The following is a 22231-nucleotide window of genomic DNA, read 5'->3' on the forward strand; positions in this document are numbered from 1 at the left end:
GCATTATAGGTCTTTTAATAAATTGCGGGCATAAATTTTAGCGTTAGTTAAACAACATTAGGCTTTAGGGAAACCAAGCTTTAGTGGAAACATGCACTTGATAGCATACTTCAAAAGGACGCCAAAGTTATGATAACATAGCCTTAAGCCAAAAATTCTTGTCTGACAACTTAGGCCATGATTATCAAAAGAGAATTGCAGTACATTCACACATATTTGCGCATTTAACAGGAACACATTTTAAGAAGTTCGGCGTCAGTAGTTTTGAACATTCACATTTATTATTATGAAACACCTGTAGGCTATTTATTAAAAAGCAAAGCTGTGAACCACCCCAATGTAATTATCGTTCCTTAATGAATATTAGACGAGTGCGGATTCCTCGGCGAACTGGTGTTTCCTATATTGTTTTAGATTTCCAGGTAAAACTCGGTTTATTCATATATCCTTATTAAACCTATTTAATAAATATTGCGTGAACAGCTTCACAAACATGGCCAAATATACAGATACTTTACCGCAATATTTGCACGGATGTATGCAAAGTATTTCAAATTGTTTGGTACTGCAATTGAACAATTTCAGACGAATTCGAGTTTGAGCTACATTTATAAGATGGCTCTCAGAGGTGCACTTTCCCAGTACAGCGTTATTGTCATGGTTCCCCACAGAAAAAACGCAGAATGTGGGAAAGTAGAAAGAACATTTATTACAAATTCACTGTGTCATACAAAGCAGTGTTTATGGCTATGTTCCCTGCATTCTCTGTTTCACTCAGAGTCTAATATTACACTTGGAATTCACTTGTCTTTACGAATCCATCTTTATACTTCCCTCTTAGGTTCCTCTTTACAGTTCCACCTGAGTTGTGATTCCCGCGCCAAGTTATCGTTTTTTATGCAGCACTAACAAGTTTCTAGGCCGATTGCAATCTGTCTTTCGGACAAACTTTAAATTGGATCCATAATTTCCTGCATGAAAAAAGGCGCTTGGAAAAATTCAGAGATAAGCTTCGCAATTTATACGTAGTACACAAGCAGGCACAAAATCAGGGCACGCTGAAGATTTCCCCGAGGTCATCTGAATGACTTGTTCCCTGCTGCCGCAGATGGAGGCATATATGTAAGGGGCCGTCACTTGGATTTCCCCACCTTGATGATGATGATTGTCTTTTTATGGCGCAAGGGATTTCCCCACCTTGAAGAGCCATCTACAGAAAATTTCAGAAAAAGAACAAAATCCAGTGCAACCATAAGCCCCTCACACCAAATCACAGGCATGTGAAGTACGAAAAATATATTGCACGAAAATGAAGACGGAGACCAGAGAATGAAATGAAAGGCCACACCAGAGAAGGAGTGATTTACGGCCTTTAAAATAATTTCCCATCATTTCAGTAATCGTTACACAGGGAAATTTGGCCGCATTGTTCAGAACAACGCGAAGCCGCTATAGTCATACCGGCCAACCTTCCCGAATTTTAATCGTGCCGTGTTCCTGTTTATCTCGCGAAATGTTTCTGCATGCTCACCCAGAACAGGCAGAAACTTTGGGCTACGAGATAAGATGACTTGCAAAAGAGAAAGCAAAAACATTTCCGCGCCTTCATGTGGAATCACTAGTACACGCAACAGAGCGAACGTCGCACTAAACCCAGGAAACGTGCTTTCACGATGCTGACGCCGTCTGCGGCACATTTTTGGCTGTACTTAAACATCTGCCTCCCCCCCTTGTACTGGCAGTTTCATTTTGAACGAGGATCCCACGTGGAAGCCGAAACGTTTTTCATTTCAGTAAGATGTTCTTCTACCGGTGGTTTCTTCCTCGGCTATTCGTAAAAAGGAATCGCCAACTTACATTTTTTCTTCGTTCAAATGTGTTGTGGCATAGGATACATCTAGAACTTGTACCGATCTTCAAGTGGCATTCCCGGGAGGTCTGTACCGGTAATTCCTGAAAGGGCACCCTGGGTTAATACGTAATAGGCTTTAGAGCTGGGCAGTTGGTATACATGCATAGTGAAAGAACACCTCAAACTTGACAAGACGAAGAAAAGAACACAGCGCAAGCCCTCACTAACAACTGGAGCTTAAGTAAAGAGCTCTTTTCGAAAAAGAGTTCTTCTTGTTGGCTCTTCAAAACCACGCATCTTATAGAATAGGTAGAGTTGCTGAATAACTACAAGTTCCATGCTGGGGACATCGTTAGGTGAATTCATAAAGTTCATGTGGTAACGAACTGATAGAAAGAGTCACTAAACATGAGGCAAAATAAGATACGAAATATAACATCATAACACTTGAAGTAAGGCATCGCATTTTTACAAGTGGATCATACTTTTGTCTGTGCAGGTCTGGGTGCCAACTATACAAAGAATATTTGAATGAATTTGTTTTAGTTATTGCATTTTCATACCGTTGTTTCCACGGAAATCAGACTTCATTTCAACTTGTGTCATACGCAGGGGAGTCGTCGTCAGCTCAAGGAACACTGCCTGCAAGAAAAACAGTAGTGCTCATAAGTCATAGCATAGGTACCCAGATGCAACCACACTTTTCGAACAGCCAGGAACCGATGAGGGTGCAGCACTCATTTTTACACCTGCACTTACTTATCTCTGTGTAATTCGTAACAATTTCTGTATCATCAAAAAACAACAACAATCAAGCAGCCTGCATGCTGGCTCATACATACCACCATTCTGTAAAGTCGCTCTACTGCACTACACTAGTATCACGCGAGACAACCATTTGCCCTGCAATACCACGCGAATAAATAAACGACTGATTTGTGCGAATTGGAATAATAAACCCACTTAACATGGTGACTACCTCGAAATAACTAAGACCAAATTTACCCACTCAAGGAAAAGAATGACCAAAATGAATTGTGTTGTAGATATAAAAACTTTTTTTTTGTGCGGTAGGGCAAACTTTCACAAAAAAAGAGGCTTGTGCTGGACAAAAGTCAGTTTAAAAATTTCGGGCAGCATTTAGTGGACTACTTTTCTGCAGCACACACCTTGTGTTTATCCGGATATATTACTACAAGACCACTAAACTAGACACCATTCTGAATATATGCAGCGAGAAAAATGAATATTTCCCGATGGCTGAAACAAATTGGGAAAAAATTAAAATATTCAAGCAGAGCTACCTGACAATTACATGGGCCAATAACTCGTCAAGTGCGCCAGATGCAGCCAACAGCGTAAACAAAACGCTCAACACATGAAGGCGCGCGGAGCAGAAAGCAGGTCACGAGCGCCGTTATCTGTTTAATGTACGGGCTTTCACGATCGTCCGCTCTAGTCTGACGCAACGAACGCAAGCCCGTGATTTCATTCAATTGCCGTCGCGGGCAACAGAAAACGTCCAGCGAAGCAACCAGTCGGGTAACGAAAACCCCTCTCGAATGCTGCAATTTCAAATTGAAAAGCCTCCAGCGAAAAGATACATCCAATGAAAACACGGAAACCGTTACGGGAATATACTCACCGAGTTCGCTTTCACTGGCGCAGGGGCATTGGTCCAACATGCGAACTTGACGCTGGTCGTAGAAGAACGGGCCGTGTAGCGCTGCCAGTCACAAATGGGCTCGCCGCAGCCTCCGCGACTCACGCCGACAAATAAGTCTTGTAACAGCAATCCTCGCTTCTTCGTAGGGGTATCACAGCAGTAAGAAGGCTCGAGCGGCGCGAAAACGCGGCCACCGGGCCTGCGGGCGCCGCCATTTCTCTATAGGCCTCCTGCGCTGCCCAGGGGGCGCTGCGCAAGCGGCTTCCGGGCAGTACTTCCGGGTAGTACAAAGCTGCGCGGGTCCCATAGGATCCCGTGTTGACAGAAGCAAAATGAGCTCGACGCTCCCGATTATTTTGCGACGTGGTCACCAGTTCATCCCCGACGCGTCCGATCTATTTCAGCGATCAACTTGGCATTAGGGGAAAAAGCTTTACAGCGCTTAACACGTTTACAGCGCCGACGAAAGTGCCGGGACCGTGACGGCGTCTGCTACTCGCAGGTTCACCGATCGATGGTCGTACGGAGTGAAATTTTAAGTGAAATTTCTAGTTTAAACTAATACTCTAGGTGACAGAGACTTCTCAAAAACAGCCAAGAAGAGTGGCGCAATCGGTGATGATCGCGCTTTAAAAAGCCAGCGAGTCCGGCGGACCGCAGGCTCGCCTGCTGCGGTGCGCCGCTCTTTTGCGTACCTGAACACTATGCGTGCACTTTCATTAAACAGTGGTCGTTTGCGTCGCCGTTACGAATACACGGTGCAGCGTTAGCTAGCCGTTTTGTTGCGTGTCTCAGTGACAAATTGCCGCGACCGTCAGAAGCGTGAAATCTGTTTTGCGATTCCGAAATTAGTGGCTGTAAAACAAAGTGGTCGGGCGAACTAAGAGGCCGCTCGCTTTCCTTGTTTGCTCTCGCTTTACTTAATTACGCTCTTGCAGTATACATTCCCAGATCGCACTTAATAGCCTAGAATGAGAGTCAGCAACGGCCGAGTTCCATGCAGCCGACACGGCGGAGGGCTGGACGGGAAGGGGGGGGGGGGGGGGAGGAGGGGAGGAGGGGGGCTTTGAATGCGACGAGAAAAATTTCAGCGAATTTCTAATAATATTTGACAATAATCTGGCGAAGTGTGAAGATGGGGGTGCAATTCAACTGGAGGACGCCAATTCTCTGTTCTTGCCTCGCTGTCTAACTCCATTTGAAGTCAAAACTGGCGTGTCGGCGTTCAGATTCGACGACCCCTGCACTAGAAAACCAACACAGTCAGTGATGATCGTATGTAAATATTCGGGGCCCCGCGCCGTGCATGCGGCTGTGTTATGTTATGCTGTGTTATAGAAGTACACATCTCTGCAGGCAGCGGGCGTGTGATTTGGTGCATGTTTTGCGTCCTTTAATAGCGCTTAATTTGTTTATTTGGCGCTATTGCCCCACTAGCGCGCGCTAGTATACATGTACCCTCCCGTTCGTAAATCGTGCGGCGTAAAACGTTACGCAAGAATCATTTAGTTTGCGAAAATACGAAACAAAATTTCCACTCGTTTCAAAGGCGGTGCCAGGCCAGCAGTGTCAGCTGAGTCGGCTGCGCAATCCTTGCGTTCGCTTGCATGCTCCCGCTGAAGCAACCTTTTGCAGTTACCGCATGATATAGAATGAGCAGCGTTCCGTGTTTATGCTACTCGTGAACTTTCCTTTGTCGACCGCACGCAAGAAGAAAAAACTGTAACTGTCGTGAAACAGTTAAACCACCCGACCTGGCGATACTGTCCCACACCGCGACCATCGCGAAAGCTCGCTAAAAGAAAGCCGACAAATCGGCTTCTTTGAGCGGATATTATTTTGTTTAGCCTCTGCAACTACTTTAAGGGCTATTTCATACAATATGCAGTCATTTAAACTCGCCACAAAGCGCCACAACCAACTTTAACTGTGGCTTGTAATTGAAAACACATGGAGGGCGGCGAGGGTCGTCTGCTTTTGTACTACCCAGAGGCGTTGGCCGCTAGGGGCGCTGCATGTCGCCAAAACTCCAGCGCAGGAGGCCTATATCCCGTCATGCAACAGAGAAATCAACGGCCGCCTGGAGAGAAGGCGCGACGAGCATCTCTTATAGGTTACAGGGCGTTTTATAGGTTACAACGTAAAGGTTACATGACAGATTTTGTTGATGTAACCTATAAATCATTAATGTAACCTATAAACCGCTTTTAACTTCACGCTTGTAACCCTTAGAATGGACTGGGATAAAGAAAACATCAAAATGGATCCATTGTAACCTTTATTTTATAGGTTACATCCCTTTAGAAGTTACATTATGGGTTACAAAGATTAGAGTGTAGACGAGTAGCTGTATAGTGCTGGTAACGAAGGGTAGTCCTGAAAAAAATGGCACGCTCCCAGTTTCCTTTCTACAGTGCCTGAGTGTGGCTGGTATCGAGCTGTCGGAAGCTTGGAGTCTCTGCAGTGCGCCTCAATAGGGGGTGGTTATGGAGGTTTCTGTACGGATGCAGAGACGGCAGAACGAGGCTGTTCCGCCTACTATACACTCGGGCGGCAAGAGCGGGTACAGTGGCGGTTTTTTCATGTTGCAGATGATATTTCCTCGCCTACGCTTTTCATTTTCGACGACCTCATCGCAGTCAACGAAGCGGTTAGCTTGTACTGAGAGGGAGGCCGTCCTGCGTGTGGGGAGCACCCAAGAGCGCCTTTGCGAAGTAATGTGCCCCTTCGTTTCCCGACTTGTGGGAATGTTCTGGTGTCCACCTGAGTTCAACGTATTCGCACGAGGCTGTTTTGGATGGGTTTTGGTTATTTTTTAAAGGCTGTTTCACTTCTAGAGCGGTGTTTGCGGCATTCACATATCCCTAGATGAATATCCGTGTAAACATAGACATGCTGATAGTACCACCCCAGAATTTCAGACGCGTTCACAGAATCGAACGCCCCGAAAATAGTATCAAGTTAGGCTGCTTTGGTGGAACGAGGACCGAGTGCCAGGGGCCGACTATGACAGGGTCGCCATGCAAACGCCACCGTGAAAGTGCTCACTAAGCGCTGCGTCGGTTTACACATAAGTGCGTTTGTACGTTTCTCCTCCTCTGCCAGATAGTGCATCGCCGCGTGGTGTGTTCCGGCCTCAGCTGGCTGCACTCAAATCCTTGGGAATGGGTTTCAGTGGTGTGATATTGATGTCAGGTCTACTGATGATGGAAGATGCTCAAAGCTGAAGCCGGCTGGTCGAAGGATGAGTTCGGCGCTTGTAGATCCAAAACTGATGACTTCTGCCTCACTGTGTATTTCTTTTTTTTTTTTTCCTTCAAGGGTGTTAAAGCCAAAGTACGTAAATATAGGTCTTCAAGTTCCGTCATTCTTCGAAAGTATCTTGAATAGCATATAGCTTTGAGTTTCAGCTTCCAGAAGCTCTTGCTAAGCCTAAAATTGACTGCATGCACGGACCTTGATGCAAGAAGGCGACTAACTATGGGTCGCGCGACTTGTCCGCTAGCTACCAACGTTTTCGAAGCTATTCGGCGAATTAGACGTAAGTTTTTACGTTACATTTGGGTGACGCAATCAAGCCACGTCGTGGTGGCCCCCGACAGTCCTGGACAGTCGAAAAACGCAACCGTTGCTGTATTCCTGCTGGATTATCTGTATGCCTGCAATTGTCAGTTTCACAAATTCGCGAAAGGAGCCCCCCGACTGCCGAATCTTTCGGACGCAGTAACGTCTCTGAGCTGAACTAAATCAGTTGTAAAACCCTCAACAATAAGTGTTCACAAAACCGGAAGAAACATAGCTCCCACGTGATTTGGTAAACCTCCATGCAGCCTCGGAAGCGCTAATGCACTTTAATCTGTACTAAAGTCAGGCAGGGCTCACGCAACCAGCTCGACGTAAATTTAACTTCAATTTAATGAACATCGCCGCAACGCTTAACAACTTTCAAAGTTGCAATTAAACCATCAAATAGGCCTGTCTACAAAGGATTTTACAACTTCAATCTAATGAACATCGCCGCAACCCCTAACAACGTTCGAAGGTGTAATTAAGTCAACAAATAAACGCGTTTACAATGACCTTTGTAAGAAGTGCGTGTGCTTTCTTTTCTCTTTTCTTTTTTTACTTGAACCATCAGCTGATCCCACAGAGGGTAAGAACCACGTTTCTGCTCAGTGCTGGCAAGCTTTGCGTGCCATATCGTGATGTTTCTGCGAAGGAAAATTTCACATCCACCTCAAAAACTTTCCTTCGCAGAAACTTACTCCACCTTGGGGACTTCCCCTGAATCTGGTCGATGTGATCTTTGCAAGAAGCCCTTGGCCACCCAGGCAGCCAGAGGATAAGTAAACCCAGCATAAAATACTTCAAACGTCTCCCCTCAGATCCTTATTCCCTTCGATACAGGAAACCGTTTTGAATAAATTTTCAAAAACTTCATGTCACAGTGACGCCAAAAAATGGGGTGGAATTGTCGTGCCAACTGAACGACGCCCAAATCTGCCAACATCTGATGCACGACACGTAATCGCTACGCCGGGATACGTGAAGTGCTCGCTATAGATGTGAATGCGATCGAATCAGTAGCAGTGCCTGTCTACATCGTGGCATCTGAATAAACATATATCGACTAAGTTTGCATGTGTTACATTTTTTAGAAAGGAAAACCACAATCAGCTGCGCATTGCATGTCGTCTTACACATGGCGTGTATGCCGGAGCATTCATTGCCCCACTCTGCAGTTCCACTGGAGATATTTTATGCCGCGAAAAGCACACGCCCTTTGGCAACACTGCCAACGCGGAAGTAGTTACCTCCAACGCGCACAAACGGGAAATCGCTGTAGTAAACGTGGGCCATGGTGGAAGGGACAATGGAAAAGCTGCCGTAGCGACCCGCGGCTACTTCCAGATCGGGCCGCTAGGGGCTTTCTGTGGCGTTCGCACAAGCAGCGCGTTAATGTTTTTTGCTTCGGCACTGAAACTCTGTTTGAAAATATTAAAGATAATTACACATTGTGCAATTAAAATCGCGTCCCTTAATGCTCCAGCGCTGATACCACTGGGAATTTTGTCCGGGTACACTACGGAGAAGCAGATCGGCGGCAGCTTCAGAGCGAAAGCTCTCCAAGCCATTCCTGTAGAGGTTTGGCTACGCGGGCAGAAAACTGCGGTAACTCCTAAAAACATGAACTTTGACTGCAACAACATTTCCCACGAAAAAAAAAAGCCGTATATGTAGGGCATACATAATACAGCTTACCTTACTACTATCACCCGTGAAAAGTGTCATATAGGTTGACATTTCTTATTTGCAAAGAAAACCTTGCGCTCATTTGAGACTAACTACGAGTGCCTAACAAAAGTTTGGTAGTTTTCTTCCAATTCGAGGGTCCCGATGGAGTTTTTAACTATGGTACCCTCGTCTGTATAACATTGTTATTGTGCTACTTTTTTGGAACCACAAATAATAATAATAATAATAATAAACAGACTCGTTGCGCTTGTAAGACGACGTTTAAATCATGAAGGCCACTGAAACTCTCCACGAGCGAGTCGGTGCAAGCAAGGTGAGAAAGCAGACGACATTTATATGCGCGGTGTGAGGACAAATATTTCTGACAGCCACCTACTCAGGAATGGCGCCGCAGCAATAGGTTACCGGTAAAAAGCGCAAGGGCTCATGGGTGCATTGTCTGCTCCCGCCCAGTCCCGCCACTTCCGGTTCGAGAGCTCCCTGACCTCCCGTAGGCCGGCGGCTTTCACGCGCGCGTGTGCTTGTTGTTTATCTGTTTCAACCGAAAAAAAAAAACCGCTCATTCATCGCACATTAAATGAATAACAGCGAGGAGTTCTACTAGGGGCTCCTCTACAAGGTAAGCACTCTGTGACAAATAAAAAACGCGCACACACGCGCGTGAAAGCCGCCGGCGTACGGGAGGCCAGGCGAGACCTCGAACCGGAAGTGCTGGGAGCAGACGACGCCCCCTTGAGCCTTTGCGCTTTTGACCGGTCACCTATATACGGAGGGCTCGGGATTTTAGAAAATGGTGCGTACAAATTGCGACATCCCCGGTGTCCGGCGCTCCGCCGACTCAACGTCGCTAGCAGGCACATCGCGCGCTGCGTCCTCACTCGTGGTCACTAGAGAGCTGAAAGTCAGCGGGGGCGTTGACTTTCGCTCCTCGGAATTCGTTGCAGGGGGACGTTTGAAATCCAGTGTCCCTTGTTGGGCCCGGGGGGAGCCTGGAGAGGCGCGAAGGAAACGGAGGCCGCGGGAGATGAGGATAGTCGTCGCCCCTTGCTTCACCCACTACGCACCAGTCTTGAGCTTAGGCGCGGGAGGCTGGAGGGACAGACATGGGGTTCGGGGGTAGCTTTACAATGATGATGATGATGATGATGTTTGAATTTTTATGGCGCAAGGCCTACTAGGGGCAAAGAGCGCCAATGGATGAGCTTCGTAATCCAGTTTGAGACCAAGGACAAAGGTACAATTTTCGACCCGACCGGCACATCGGAGAAAGGGATACTGTGGCTGGAACCCTTCTTTCTTGGGCTTCGAGAGCGGTAAAGTGCTTCCAGCTTCTCCGCCCATTGCCAGCCAAAAGCACGTGATAAATGTCAAAGCGTAACAAAAGAGATTGCCGGCAACTAATTCCCGTTTCACGGTGTCCCGTTTAGGTTGAAAACAGTAGTAGTAGTAGTAAACGTTTATTGGAGCAAAAGGGAAAGGGAAAAGGGTGGTGGTGAAGCGTCCCTAGTCCAGAATGCCTCTTCCTTCTAGTAATGCTTTCGGCCGTTCAGTTATGGTGCGTACACATCGCGTATGTTGCGAACGAGAGTCATGTCGGCAACAACACTTTTCTGTAAGAACGCTTAGTGAGGAGGCCGTCGTCGATGAAAGGCCAATATATTTACATTATTTAGAGAGGACCCTATTGTGAACAGTGATGTTTATGCTTCGCCTAGTCATCTTGTTCTTGTTCCAAGCAAGCTTCTGTTGAGCTCGCTGCCTGTTTAATCCTTGTCTCCACCGAAAGTTCTAACAACTTTTTCAGAATTTCAAATGAGTGTAAACTCCACGGTCGCTGCAGTTTTCGAGCTTTCGAACTGCAGCGCGGTTTAGACCCGCACAAACAAATTCTGCCAAACGTCAGAGAAAAAAAAAATGCACCCGAAGTCCCCCTAAATTGCTCGCATTCCCATGCCACTAAAGTAACTTTAAAAGTTCGCTGTTGCTAGTTGGCAGCTGCGAAAGTAGAAAAGTCTCGCACCCTATAAGCGTAAATAGTTCCGCAAAAGTGATTAATTAGGTAAACTTAATTACTTGTCATTCCGCTGTTTTCCACCCTGTTCCTGGCGCCACTTTTAGTGGGACGAGGGGCCGTCTTCTGCGAGGCCACTGTCATCGCTAGGGCGCGCAATTAGTGTTAGGGATCACGAGAGCGAGCCACCATGTCAGGAGAGAAGTTGGGGTGAACTTCACTGACTTGTAAGCATGACCGGATTGATAAATGAGCCTCGCGTGCAGCTCGAACGGGGCTGGTAAGGAAGAGGAGTGCACTGGGGAGCAGCACCCAACGTGAAACTGTTCCACACTCCCAAGCGCACTCAGAGCTCGGGACTAATTTGCGAATAGTGGCCAAAACACGTAGCGAGCAAAAGCAAAGCATGCCACCTCCATCACATCGCTCTAAGGTCCTCCATCAACGCTAACTCCATACCTGATGTAAGATACCGCGCATTCGTGCTCCGGAAGAAGCTAACGCAACAACAAAAAAGAAAACGCGAGTAAATATTGTATTGACGACACCGCGACTACAAAATACGAAAACCAAAATTTGAATATAGCACGCACCGCAAAGCATGTTAACCGAACCTCCTCCAGATTTACGAGAACCTTGCTTATAAGACGAAAAATACGACCGAGTGGGAAAAAAATAAATCCGTGCTACCGTATAATTTCACGAGTAGCAGCGCATTTTCTTCTAAATCATGCCCCAATTTGCATATTCCTAACGGGAACAAAGAAACCACTTTTTTTTTCTTCCTCGCCTCGGAGTAGAGGCAATTTTTACGCGCACCGCACCCCAACCCACAGCGGGGAATGTCTGAGGACGGCAATATGGGTCACAGTTTATTCAGCAGCAAGCCCTTACGGCCACGTCGCCGCAGAGTTTAGCAAGCAGCGCATTTCTCGACGCAGACGAGCTAACGTCCACGCCGTCAAAAACCCCTTGATGCAAATAAGCCAGGCGTGTCGAATGAGCCACTTTCCTGTCATTTGCATCCAACAGGAGGCAGAGGAAGACTCGAGCCGCAGCATCGGCGAAGGTAATGTGTCCTCTAGGCGGCGCCTTACTTTCGAGGCAGGTCGGCGCACAAGTAACACATTCTTAGTGGGGCGACGGAGGTGAATTAAAGGCGACCATTCCGTTGGCGTCTCAACCTTGTCAGTGAATTATGTCGCGCCGACAGGCATAGTGCATGTGTACCAATGTCCACGCGGCTGATACATTCCTGGGCGCACGATACGGAAGTGACCCACCGTCATCGGCACAGTGTCCGCCCGTACCTGGCGCCACTCCTGTGAGACAGGTTCACCACAGTGCTTCGTGGCGGCGCTTTATGATATCGTAATCGAAACTCACGCACTATGATTTCGAGTACAGCGTAGCATGCGCACCTTATTTCTTATTCTAATGTCGTTTTGACGAAATGATATGAGGCAAGTTCAGGGACACACTCCGGTTAGTGCATGTGAGAAAAAGTGCGCACCACCTCGTTATGAATCCGGGCTGTATTCTGGGCGCTCTGCTGGTAGCTAGTTCGGACCGCCAGCATCCTCAATGACGATTAACCCAGACAAAGTTCAGTTTGATATCAAGAAATGGAACGGTTAGTGACAGCAGCAAGTGGACCTAAGAGAAACGCGCGCTAACACGTTATAACACGTTCCACGTGTTGATCCCCATTGTTGATCCACGTGTTGATCAGATCGCAAATATGCGATGGCTTCCCAGCCGTCGCATATTTGCGCACCCGTCGGTTGAGTCATTCCCAAATGTTAACTGCCGACGAAATCCTCATCCTTTTCTGGCTGCTGCTGTATGAGCCATATGCGCCGATCATAACCCAACAGGCACTAAATCGCGCGGCAAACATGTTCCGAATGGGCAGCTTGGCGCCCGCTAGGAGAAAAAAAAATCCCTCTTGTAGCGGTTTCGTCTCACGGGCTACTCGTAAGGTCAATTTCTTTTCCGTCGTTTTATTGTAACACGGGCGGTCTATACATTGCTCCATGCGGCCGGTGGTCCTTCAGTGATGACCACACGATGCAAAGATAGCTGAATTTAAGTTACTACGTGCTTCCCTGGCTATGGCCCACGTTAAGAAACACAGAATTGTGTATGGAAGTGCACGTGGGGCAGGAGGGGTGATACAAAACGTAACTCCGTTGAGGGCGGCCATAGCTGAGAAAATGTATTTTCCATTCGTGTGCGTGGATCTGAGTGTTTTTTTTTTTTAGTTTCTACTCTCAGAAACGTTGCATACTCGCAGTTACTTACTAGCCAGCACCAGTGGGAAATCTTGGTGGAGCGCACTACACTATGCCGTCGTTTCACATCGGCAGCGCAACAACACGGCGGCATGAGCCGTGGCCGCTGCAATGACGACGCCGTAAATAGCAGCATGCTCGCGCCAGCCTGCATGCGCACCCTAGTCGTTCGTGACGACCACTCTGCTGCGGAAATGAATCTGAGAATGCACGCGGCGGAGTCAGGGATGAGGGTGGACGGAGAGCAGGGAGGGCGAGGAGCCGGCGGGTGGCTGTCCAGCCCGAAATGACCTGGCCGCTTTAATTTCCCGCAACAGTGGAGGGCCATGTGCGCCGGGGCGGAGGAGGGCAGATCAGTGGGCCCTAAACGAGACGGCAAAGATGGCGGTAACGCGATTAGTGCAACTTAATTACGGCTAGAGCCGTCGTTGTGGAACTGTGATGATTTCTTGTGCGTGAGTATGTGCGTGTTTGCGCATGGGCGCGTGTCTTCTGTGTGCTTAGCGCCGCCTCGTCACTGATACGTTCTACGTTTAGTTATTTCGGATGTATCGTCTTATTGGGTCGCCTTGATGGTATGCGAATAAAAGAAAAAAAAATGGCTGACGATCGACCAGGGACCCAAGGCCACCGCAATTAGTCCGCGTAATTTCTCCTGCGCCACCGTGCGTTCCTTATGCAGTGGCGCAGGTGCAGCGCGTGATTCGACTTGAAGGCGGGTCCAGTCGACCCCTTCGTGGCTGCGTGGGAACCCACGAAGGGGTAATATCCTTGCAACTTTATAAAAAAAGCCCGCTCTAAAAATGCGAGTGCTCTTTATTTTTTTATATTTTACGTACCAACAGTCGCAAACCCGCTTCAAGAAAATAACACACGTTCAGGTGGCTATGGGAAGCAACCTTTTCCCGTTCCAAAAATACCGATCAACACGTATACACCTCAAATCTGCGCCCAGACAGCCGGGAGATTAACGCGTTGGTTTGCAAATATTTTGCGTTACGCAGGGAACTACCGAAAAGTAAACTGTTTCACAAAAATGTAAAACATGGTTCGCGTTATTGCGCTCGGCGTGAGGTGCATCCGTCCCCATAGTTCCTATAGCTGCATGGGCGTATGCGATGACGAATTTTGCGAATCCTTGGCAAATGACGAATTTTGCGAATCTCACTGTCTTTGGGCTCGATAAAGAACGAGCCCTCCGTATACCCAGGCAGACGTTCATCGCCGACTTCCCCGCCGCGTCGCATATTAGAAGCCAGCATCGGGTGCCCGGCATGCATGTTTCGCAGTGACCGAACGCCGCAATGCCTGGCATTAACAGGAGCTAACATGAACTAAAGCGTCCGTATTCAAGGAAGAGAAATGCGAGTGAATTTACGCGAAATTTTCCTCTAAAACAGGAGCTGCGAAACGCCGAAGGGTCAGTGAGTATTAGCACAGCATTATGCCAGAGCGGTCGCCATGAAACCTGCTGTTCCGACTGTTGCGCAGCGTGCTGACCCTGGGAGGGTCACCGGGGGTCAGCAGAGCCAACCTTGAGCACGGGCGCTTCTGGTGAGCACCCTACCTTCCCATCTCCTCGTTCAGGCGTTTGGTTACTCTACCGAGTGAGATCAACCTCGCTCGGCCTCTCCGACTACCCCTACTGAAGCGGCAGCGCTGTTACTCAAGCTGGATTGCGGCGATCGCACGTAGGATCGCGCATCGTGTGACCCTTCGCCTGGTACCGCTACTGACGCGGCGCATTCATAGGTGCGAGGCGCACACGGGCTGTTTGGCCGCACTCAGACGTTACGATACGCAACGGAAAAACGCCCATCACGAGGGAAAGAAAAAAAAAAATCATGCGCCCCTACGTCTCACGACGATGGTTGAACGCGAAGCTTTCTCGTGATGTATTCTTTGGTTGGTCAGTCCTATACTGCGAGTATGTGCTACTCCGGAGGTACGCACCACTTTTCCAGAATAGCCACAGCAACTCCGGGGTGTGCACTCCGTAGGCCTAAATTTTGCGTTTGGGGTGTATACTGCACGAATCGGTACCTGCTGCTCGGCGTTCGCGTCGACCGTGTCGAAATGGAGCACTCGGATAGACGCCTGCTTCATAACGCGAGTGACCAAGGTTCGGTTCCGGCCACGCGAAGCGTTTTTTTTTTTTTTCGTTCACTTCACCCACAATTATTCATGATCATCGTCAGAAAAAGTTGGCTTTCCTGCAGGGCGTATTGGCATAAAACGGCATCAGGGAGAAAACCTCTTCGCTGCGTCACGCAGCGTTTTCTTGTGTTGGTTGCTGAGTGTAAACACGACGACGCGGCGAAAGCGTGCACTGCTCATGCGTAGAACGGGTGGTCCGGATGGTGAGTCGACAATGAAGCGGGATTAAGCCACCTTCCTTGCAATAGTGTTCCCGTACTACGCTAAAGGAACGCTAACCCGCCGCTGAAAGAGCGGACTGAATTGGCTGCTGACTTCGTGCCCTTCCGCCCGCTGACTTGGGGACGAGGCAAGGAGCACAAGCTCTGGTGACGTAGATGTCACGTGGTAGGCGGTCTAGGAACCAAGATACCGTTCGGAGTGTTCCTGTCGATCCACCTTAAATGCGTAACCACAATTAACGATTTTTGCGATCAATGCGGCCTGCGGGGACGGCGAAGTGGCAGGATTGCTCTTTCTGCGGAACCTCGGTCGCTCACTCGTGCCGCGTCGCTCGGTTCCGGCCCGACAGAAAACTTCGCGTGTCGCCGGGAAGTGGTAGGAGCGGCAACTGATAGAAGCAAGCGCTGTGTGGCGTAACTACCGGCCGCAGTTTCTCCGCGGACACTGCGAGTTTCCTTCTCCTCCGGCGGGCATTCTCTGACAGCTGTGCCGCCGCCCGACCATGAGCCCTGACCGATCAAACTTATGAGCGATCGGCTGACGAAGGGTTGTTTGTTTTCGGGTAAAACCCGACTCTAGCCGATTTTTGCACCCCGAACGTGTTTCAGGAGAATCAGGTTAAACCCGATTTCTCCACGAGTACCAGTTTGAAAAACAGCCCCCGATTTTTACCCCCCCGATTCTCAAAAAATATAATACCCGAAAACGAGCAACCCGAAGTATAATGCACGCCTGTACTCGAATTCTACCGGGCGCGAGAAAGCAATCCCGCCCTTTTGCCGTGAGCAGCGGGAGGACGCGCTGTCCACGCAGCTACGGTTCCAACTGGTATGGAAAAGGAGGAGGGCAAAGCACGAGAGGACCAGTGGGGAAGTTAGCTAGAGAAGCGTCCAGTTGGCTATTGTACTCATGCAAAGAAGGAAGCAGGTATCAAAAAAAGAGAGAAAGCTTTGTTTAGATACTACGAATAAATTACGAATGAAATGAGTAGGGTCTTCCACAGTCTGTCGAGACACGCCGAGGGTGAATGCCTGTGCCCTAAGATTGTCTGCACCGAATAGGGTTTGCGGAGTGCAACAGAGAATCTTTGCCTCTGTGTCGTGAACCGGACACATTGGCATAAGAAGTGTTCCGCTGTCTCATCGATGGCGCATGTGAAAGAGTTCAGCTTTCACCTTCTAGCCATAGAAGACAAAGTAAGGCAACGTCTGAACGAGGCGTGTCAGTTGGTAGGTGTCACTGCAGGTTTACAAGTTAGAGGCAGGAGTCGGAGAACTATCGGGTTCAATTGGGCCAGGGTGATTTTTCAAGCTATTCATCCCAGTGACACAGTGAACGCAGCGAGCGTGAAGGCTCTATGCAGACTGATGGGCCGCTTTATCGGCACAGTAATTCCCAGCGATGCCGCAATGGCTTGCGATAAACTATATCATAACCATACGTTACTAACTCGCCATAAAAACGGACCAAGCTCAAGCTTAAACAACACTGCTGCTAAAAACGTCGCGGCCACAAGTTGCTAATTATATGGGCCACGGCTGCGAACTCATATATGGCCTGCTCGGTTTTGCTCCATCTTGTGTGTGCGCGCTCGTCTCGTTTATGTTTTCGTTTTCTTCTCTTGTCCCCGCGTTAGTTTGCGCCTCCCGCCTATGCAATCTACAGGTACGTGCGCTTTTCCTGTGTGCAGTGAAAAACATGTAATCCGACACGCGGCTTCTCTTATTTCATGCGCCGCGTGGGACGGGGCTGAGACCACCGCACCCCTTGACTTTGGCCTGCGCTCCGCTCTTGCGTGCGAACAGTTTGGGCGGCTCTTTCACAACGACCCGTCACCTGACACGCCTGCACGGCGCTATGTTGGGGCTGTTTTCGCAAACGAGGATGTTCGAAATCCGCTGCAAATACGTGGGCTGCACTACTGATGGAGCGGAACTTCAGAGAAACTGAGCTTCCGTTGTTTTTTTTATTTAAACAAGACTAACAGCATTGGTGCTTTGTTTTTTTTTTTTCGCTAAACCAGAGAGAGAGAGAGAGAGAGAGAGAGAGAGAGAGAGAGAGAGAGAGAGAGAGAGAGAGAGAGAAGCCTGACGTGAAGCTCATGCGGAGGCTATTTTCAGGTGGAAGAGCAGTGAGCCTCGTCACAAAGGATCGAGATGGAGCCTCGGTGTCGGCCTCAAGCGCCACCAACCTTTGTCGTCTGCGTCTCACCAATCAACCGCACCTGTTCATGCGAAAGCATCACATGGCCCATTGAGCGAGAAAGCCGGTGTCAGCGAATTCAAGCTCCTAATTACCCACGCGCCTGGAAAACGTTTCGTAGCGCGAGACATTCCATAGTGCGAGCTTAAACTCGGCAGTAGCGAAAGGCACCCGTCCATGCCAGTGCAGCACAGATGAAAAGTACAAGGAAGCAAAAGAACGCATCCAAACAAGCGAACGGACAGGCAGCGACATTCAGTACAGCCGTCAACTTTTACGTTACATGGCGGCTAAAAACGAGCAGCGGCGCTACGCGTAGGAAACAGATCGAAGCTACTTGAAAGCGTTGACGGGGAAGCGAACCGCGAATCAAAGCGTCTCAAGCGGCAAGAGGACAAAGCGCTTCGTAAACGCAAGGAGGAAGCAAAGTCCCCTTTCGTTATTTCGTTCTTTTGCTGAACCCTTTATATTTTAGAGATAGATGTCGGCAGCAGTACATCGACCTTAAAGGAACGTGTTTTCGAGTTTCAACTCTGTGGCACTCGTCCGTGTTTTTTAAAGCTGTAAATCTCTTATGCCGAAGGGCAATCTTTCGCAATAAAAAAGAGTGACCGTAGCCCCCCCCCCCCCCTCCCCCCCTTCCCCCCAATGCGCCCAAGCTCCGCTTTCAAAGCTTTCTGTAACGGTGACCGAAAAACCAAATGGATCGTCTTGTCCCTTTATCCGTATTATGGCAGCATATTGGATTATGACGGGCGAAAGTCCGAAGCATGACGGAAAGTCAGCGCTTCGAACGGCGACCCAAAAGACGATGAGGCGCTTGCGAGACGTGCGAACTGACGCAGTCGGAGATACCGCATTTTTCCCATTCTGCGCACCCTCTGATTCTAAGCACCCTCCCCTACTTTCAGAAAAAAAAAAAAAAAAAATTGGAAAAAAAAAAAAAACGTCTGCACGCGAACCTTAGCACCCCTTTCTCTAAGCAACCATCGCCAAGTGGATTTCGGACGCGTGCTAGCGGATCCAAGTTGATGTTGTCATCAGGTCATTCATGAAGTGTTCAATTACAAACCACTTCGACGGCACAGGAGACGACCTTCTGTGGGGTACAGAGAGCGGCGGCTCAAACGGTGCAGCGGCCTCGAGAGTTTCTCGTGAATGTTTACCAATTGAAACATTATTCCTTGCGCCCGTCTCGTCGAGATATCACCGCAAAAAAAGTGTGTGTGTGTTGGGGGGGGGGGGGGGGGGGGGGCTGGTAAATTTGTTTTTCGAACCTAAGCACCCCCCCCCCCCTCTCTGCCTTCGGGCATCGCGATCGAGGAAGAAAGGGGGGAGGTAAAATAGAGTAAATACAGCAATTTCATTTCTCATTGTTCTTAAGGGTTTCGTGATGTCTTCAGCATCAACTTCATCGTTATTAAATAAAACTGCATCCCGTATACGCCGAGTCTACTCAATTGCCCTGAAAACTTCCAGGCTCTTTTCTCTATCTATGGCGCTGGCTTACCGTATACCAAATCCCCAATTGCCAAACCTCCGTACCAAAATCCACAATGTTCTTGTAGCGGTAGGTTTGATTCAGCGGTAACATTTATGCCGTAGCTAGGAGCTCGCAATAAGCACTACCACGAAGCATTCGCTCCCTCATATCTTGCTGCTTCCAGATAAGTTACTGCGAAAAGCTGCAAAAATGACGCCAGCCAACTTCATACTGTTACGTGGCGGTAGAAGGAATGAGGCGAACCATGGAGGATGACGATGCGATCTATTTAGAGTACGAAATAACCTATTTACATTATTTACAAGACAGCTGTTGCAGAGCGTTTGCCCACGCTGCGCGCCCCACACACAGCTCCTCTTCGTCGTCCTTCATCGGGCCACAGCGGCGCATACCCTACTCCGCCCTTCTTCGTCTCCTCGTGACAATACGTATAGTATGAAGCGTTATGAAACTATGATGGGCTTCTTTTTATTTTTCCGGAGTTATGAAATTTCCTCCGAACTGAGAACGCTGCTGCCTCTTTATGCATTCGCAAGCTAGGGAATGAATGAATGAATGAATGAATGAATGAATGAGGCCGAACACCTCATAGGTGTAAGGAAGAAAAGAGGAAGAAAAGGATCTTCCCATGGTCAGCCTGGTAGCTTGTATATGCGTTAAGGGAACCATAAACTTCTTTTTTCTCTTCATGGCGTTCTATTGATTCCGTTTCTTCTGTTTTCACCTACAACTATAAAGTAGGCCGCGCATTGTACACTATTACTTCCTGCGTCTTGGGCGTATTCCAGTGAACACGTGTCCATTTCGCACAAACCCTGCGGCCACTTCGTAGTCTTTGTGATACATCGGTGAAAGTGTACAAAAGTGGAGAAGAAATGGGAGGAGGGGGGGGGGGGAGCTGTTGAAGTCAATTCACGGCGTCAACGCAAATCTCTCACACAACCCATATTTTTTCCCAGGACACCAACCAACTGCCCAAACTGCAGTCCATTGTGCATTGCACATAGTTTGTTATGAGTGTTTTCGGCGATCGTGGTTGCCATTCTGTAGAAAAAACAGCTTTCTGTCAGGACAAAAGCGTTGCCTTCTGACACTGACTTCGTCGCTGATGATACCAGTCGGGGAAGCTACAGTGCGCTATTGTTTTTAAATACAGACGAGCATACAAGATAAAGCCAACGTGCAATTACTTGTCTCGCGTCAGGCCCCACTTTAAATTGCCCCCTCAAGTGAGATTCCTCAAAAAAAAGGAGCACTACGCGCGCCGCCGCATTCATTTTGGTCGCCCGAAGACGCCATTTATGTTCACTACATGCCGAAATTGACGCAGCTCCCGCAAAAAGCAAGGTGCGACTGAAGTGCAATCGAGCGCAAACCACTTCTCCCGTGTCGGCGTTCCACATGCCCGCCTGCCATTCCACGTGCTTGTTTGTTCCTTTCGTTCTTAAGGTCCGTTCTCTCTCTTTTTTGCGGTGTGTAGGTGTTGGCGCCGCGGGCGGGATAAACGCCCTCGGGTTTCTCCACCAAATACATATTTTATACAGAAGGGCCGGCGTAAGGAAAATCCCTTCTTCGGCTCAGCGTTCAATCCGACCCCGTCACGCGCGCCAGCTCATCGTCTAGCCGACGAGATCACTCGGGTTTCGGCATTTCGTTCCAACGCCATTTTGCTGCCTCACGCGCTTTACCCGCCCTTTCGCCCCGGTTCCTCTCTAGCTGCTTCTCCGCGTTTTACCGCTGCAGCTCGACCACGTTCGTCTTTATAAAGTCGGCGCTGCACTGATTCCCTTTGATGCTCGGAGCAGCAGCAGCACTCACTTTCCGCTTTCTCCGACCCTGCATTTCGCTCGCAGTTTCCCCCTCGTGCTTCAAAGTCGCCCAGCTTCTTGGCCCGGCGCGGCAGACTTCCTTCATCGGGGTGCGTGCACCGCCCCACCCCCTCCTCCGCGTGGCGATCACATAAATGGGCCCAAATATACAATATAGCGACGACGAGTGTGGTCGCGGATTTCCCAGCCGTCACATTCGAGTGAACGCCACGCCCCGTAAGTTATACGGTGAACTGGGGGCAGACTGCGCTACTGCGCGGCACTGCGCGGGACTTGACGACAGGGCAGGGAGCCTGAGGTAGTCAGCGGTTCCAGACGCGAGAGAAGCACGAGGGAGAAGGCGGGGGAAAGGCATCGAGGCCTGCTGTCATCGCGAAGGTGAGGGGGTATCCACATGGTGACGCGTGGGCGAGTTCCGCAACGATGTTGCCGCGCGTTTCGGGGTCGCATCTCTGCGTGCAGCCGTCCGAATCCCACGGATGGCGCACACCTCCAGAATCTGCTCGCGGCGGATCTGTTTCCCCCTCTTCAGCGCGATTTATTTCTGTTTATTTTCGGGGAAGCAGGGAAACAAAAATGCTCACGAGAGCTGTAGCGAGTTCCGCGGAGAGCGTTTTCATCATAGCGGCCCCAAAATGTCACCAGCGTCGCGGGTCATGGCCTGCATTACGCTCCCGCGAGGATTACTTTGGGACGCCGACTTCTCTCGACGTCCTCGAAAACGTCTCCGGAAACACCATCGTAACGGCGGGCAGAGGGGTCGCTGTGACCAGTAACCTTCCGCTGCATTCGTGGGCGTCTGGGGCCCGAATCATGACTGCGTTCGAAATCCCCAAGCATCTTAAAAGACGCCCGCAAGTTCTCCAAGTAACAGGACCGGGAAAACGTTACGATTGACATACTTTCTATCCGAAAACAACGACAAAAAAAAAAACAATTTAACCTTTTCGGAGAGAGAGAGAGAGAGAGAGAGAGAGAGAGATAGAGAGAGAGAGAGAGAGAGAGAGAGAGAGAGAGAGAGAGAGAGAGAGAGAGAGAGGAGAGAGAGAGAGAGAGAGCTCTTTATTTGATGAAAGCGGAGAGGTTTGCCGGCATGTTCCCGCCTAACATGCTATTCTGCGGGGATCGGGAGAAGGGAGTAAAGGCCCTAAAAGAAGTAGGGCAGAAGAAAGGGGAAAAAAAAAAGAGATTCAAAGAAAAAGTGAACACAAAGCTTTGCGTGGTGAGGTAAAAGTCTG

At 49.0% G+C, this 22231-nt stretch overlaps 1 protein-coding gene and 1 long non-coding RNA gene across 2 annotated transcripts in view; both read right to left on the bottom strand.

Moving 5' to 3' along the window:
* LOC144144444 (lysosomal alpha-mannosidase-like) overlaps positions 1-22231 on the bottom strand; it is a 522591-nt gene that overhangs the window by 243898 nt on the left and 256462 nt on the right. The gene's annotated exons all lie outside the window — the stretch shown is intronic.
* Positions 694-1954, bottom strand: LOC144169279 (uncharacterized). Its single transcript, XR_013322415.1, has 3 exons — positions 1858-1954; positions 1198-1210; positions 694-1151 (listed from the first exon to the last, which is right to left on the bottom strand). It is a non-coding gene; the product is annotated as an uncharacterized LOC144169279 (long non-coding RNA).

Source organism: Haemaphysalis longicornis, unplaced genomic scaffold (assembly GCF_048455015.1).
Source record: "Haemaphysalis longicornis isolate Haplotype H1 unplaced genomic scaffold, Haemaphysalis longicornis Haplotype H1 scaffold_1, whole genome shotgun sequence".
NCBI classification, from domain to species: Eukaryota; Metazoa; Arthropoda; class Arachnida; order Ixodida; family Ixodidae; genus Haemaphysalis; species Haemaphysalis longicornis.